The following is a 2,906-nucleotide window of genomic DNA, read 5'->3' on the forward strand; positions in this document are numbered from 1 at the left end:
CAGTCTTTTTCTTTACAGTAATATATATGTCAATATTTTTACCATAATCATTATTATTCCTGACATTTAAATAATGATCCACAATTTGCAAAGCACTTTCAAGTCCATCATGAATATGCACAAATACAACAATATGTTAATAAAGTTTAAATTAAAAAAAAATAAATAAATATATGAAAGTCAGGGTAAAATCCCTGAGGGACAGAACTGGGGCCATCACCAGCACAGAACCCAGGAGCAGGAGGAGGTCGGGTAGTGAGGCTACCATGGATATCTGCTATAATCTCAAGAGCCCAGCTGTCAAACATTTAATGAAAGAAGCAGCAGAACTGAAAGATCCTACAGATCACTACCATGCCCAACCATTAGAAGATAACCTTTTGGAATGGCACATCACTGTTAGGGGTTTTCCAGATTCTGATTGTGATGGAGGAGTTTATCATAGACAAATAGTGCTACCACCAGAATATCCTATGGAACCACTCAGCATTATTCTATTAATGGCTAATGGAAGATTTGAAGTAGACAAGAAAATTTGTTTGAGCATCTCAGGACACCATCCTGAAACTTAGCAGCTTTTATGGAGTATCAGAACAGCATTGTTAGCCATCATTGGATTCATGCCAACAAAAAGAGAGGGTACAATAGGATGTCTAGACTATTCATCTGAGGAAAGAAGAGCACTTGCCAAAAAGTTACAAGATTTCTGTTATGAAGGATGTGGCTCAGTAATGAAGGTAACTGTGGTTGCCTTTATCGTCAGGAGGTGATTCAAGCCAGGCTGACCAAGAAGCCCAGGAACTTGCTAGATAAACCAGTTTCAAGGCCAAAGTCAACTCATATGGAAAGCTTATCAGTTCTGTACCAGATTTAAATGACTCTTTCTCCTTAAATGAGCCACACCAGGAAGGTAGACCTGAAACAACACTCCAGGATACAGCAGCCAGTTCATCGTGTGATTCATAGAATATTACTGCAACATCACAGTTTTCCAGGGTTTCCAAGAATACCTCCACGAGCCCTCAACAGTGCCGGGCCCAATAGCAAAGTCAAAGAAGGACATGGACTTCACCTGATTTTCAAGACCAGCAGCCAACCCCAACACGGATCACATTGGATCAACTGTACTCATCATCATCCTGACTCTAGCATTTGCAGATCTCATCTTCTAATGAATCTATCTGGCCAATGAGTACACATTTGATTTTGAGTTATAACATCGTTTTTGTCTTATATGATTTAAATGCTTTGTTAAACATTCTATGATGGGTATAAGAAGTTTCCAAAAAAAAAAAAATTTTTTTTTGTATTTGTGCCTCACCTTCTTTCTTGATCTTTATAAATGTCAGTATATATTTAGGCAGATTTTGAGGCTAATTATGTCCATAGAGAGTACATTAGCAGTTATCTAAAGGAACTGGGAGTCATAATTCCTGTATTCCACCAGTGGCCTGCATTATGACTCTTGGAAAATTACTTATAGTTCTCTATTCCTCAATTTCCTTATGTATAAATTTGTGATAATATTTTTGTAAAGTCATTTAAAACTGGATAAAAAGTAGTGTTTAAATTCCAAGTGTTAAGTAGTAGACCTCTGCTTGAGCAGAAAAATTTGAGCAGAGGAGATTTGAAGAGAGAGAAGCAAAACCTCTTCCTTCTAGGGTTCAGATTCTAGTATCCTGCTTAAATGTCATTCATAGGAGGTGAAGTACAATTGGGAATTTATGAAATTTATGTGCATGGGAGAAAATATGTTTTAGTAAAGGTGAAAAATTAATTCCAACAATGGCACTTAAGGAGAAAAAGTTACCACATCGTGAATAGAATATTGACTAAGAATAGGGAATAATGCTTTGTAAAAATTTTCTTTTATTCTCCAAATAGTTTCAAATCCCCATAGATTTTTGGTTTTAGCAAGAGTCCAGGCCAGAAAATATTTTCTTTTTCCTTTGAAGTAATATAAGTTGATCTTAAGATTTGAATGTTATCTCTGATTATATCAGTCATATATCTCATTTTTTAAATTGAAGGTTATATATAACATGTTCTTATAACACTTATAAATAAGGAATATAATCATTTAACCAGTGCTACCAACTTTTAATTTTTCCAAAATATGCAAAATGTGTTAAAAAATGTTTTGCCTATATTTTATGAAAAAGCAAATGACAGAAAAAAAGTGAGAAAAATGTGTTTTCAAAATGAAATCAGTGTGATGCAAGCCCAAGACTTAACTGTAAGATAAATTACATTCTCTTACAGGAATATGTCTTACAAGTTACCCAGGGTCATCACAATGCCTTGTGGGGAAAAAGAGCTATTGAAATATTATCTTTATTCTTTAACACATTTAACTCAATGGCAGCATTGCAGTTGTGACAGGCAATCACTGGGGCAATATTATTGAAGAGCTTTTATTGTATTTCTTCTTCTTTAAAAAAAATTTTTTTTTGAGACTGGGTCTCCCTATTTCACTTGGCTAGAAGCGCAATGGCTACTCAGGGCCTGATCCTATTGCTGATTGATTGGTTTAAAAGCTTTAATCTGCTTTTTTTTTTCCCTCTCCACTCACAGGGGGCTCACCATACTGGTACCAGACTTAATGTAAACATGTAGTCAACTTTATTCTTTTTTTTTTTTTTTTTTTTTTTTTTTTTACATTTTTAAACCCTTAACTTCTGTGTATTGGCTCCTAGGTGGAAGACTGGTAAGGGTGGGCAATGGGGGTCAAGTGACTTGCCCAGGGTCACACAGCTGGGAAGTGTCTGAGGCCGGATTTGAACCTAGGACCTCCTGTCTCTAGGCCTGACTCTCAATCCACTGAGCTGCCCAGCTGCCCCTCAACTTTATTCTTAACTGTGGCTCAGAATTCCCAGTTTCAAGTCAACCAGCAGCCTCAATCTCCC

The 2,906-nt window shown here is 36.3% G+C and overlaps 1 pseudogene; it reads left to right on the forward strand.

The window, feature by feature from the left end:
* The first annotated feature begins 266 nt into the window (after window positions 1-266).
* LOC123252948 lies at window positions 267-1,217 on the forward strand (annotated as a pseudogene).
* Window positions 1,218-2,906: the final 1,689 nt, after the last annotated feature.

Source organism: Gracilinanus agilis, chromosome 6, assembly GCF_016433145.1.
Source record: "Gracilinanus agilis isolate LMUSP501 chromosome 6, AgileGrace, whole genome shotgun sequence".
Lineage (NCBI taxonomy): Eukaryota > Metazoa > Chordata > Mammalia > Didelphimorphia > Didelphidae > Gracilinanus > Gracilinanus agilis.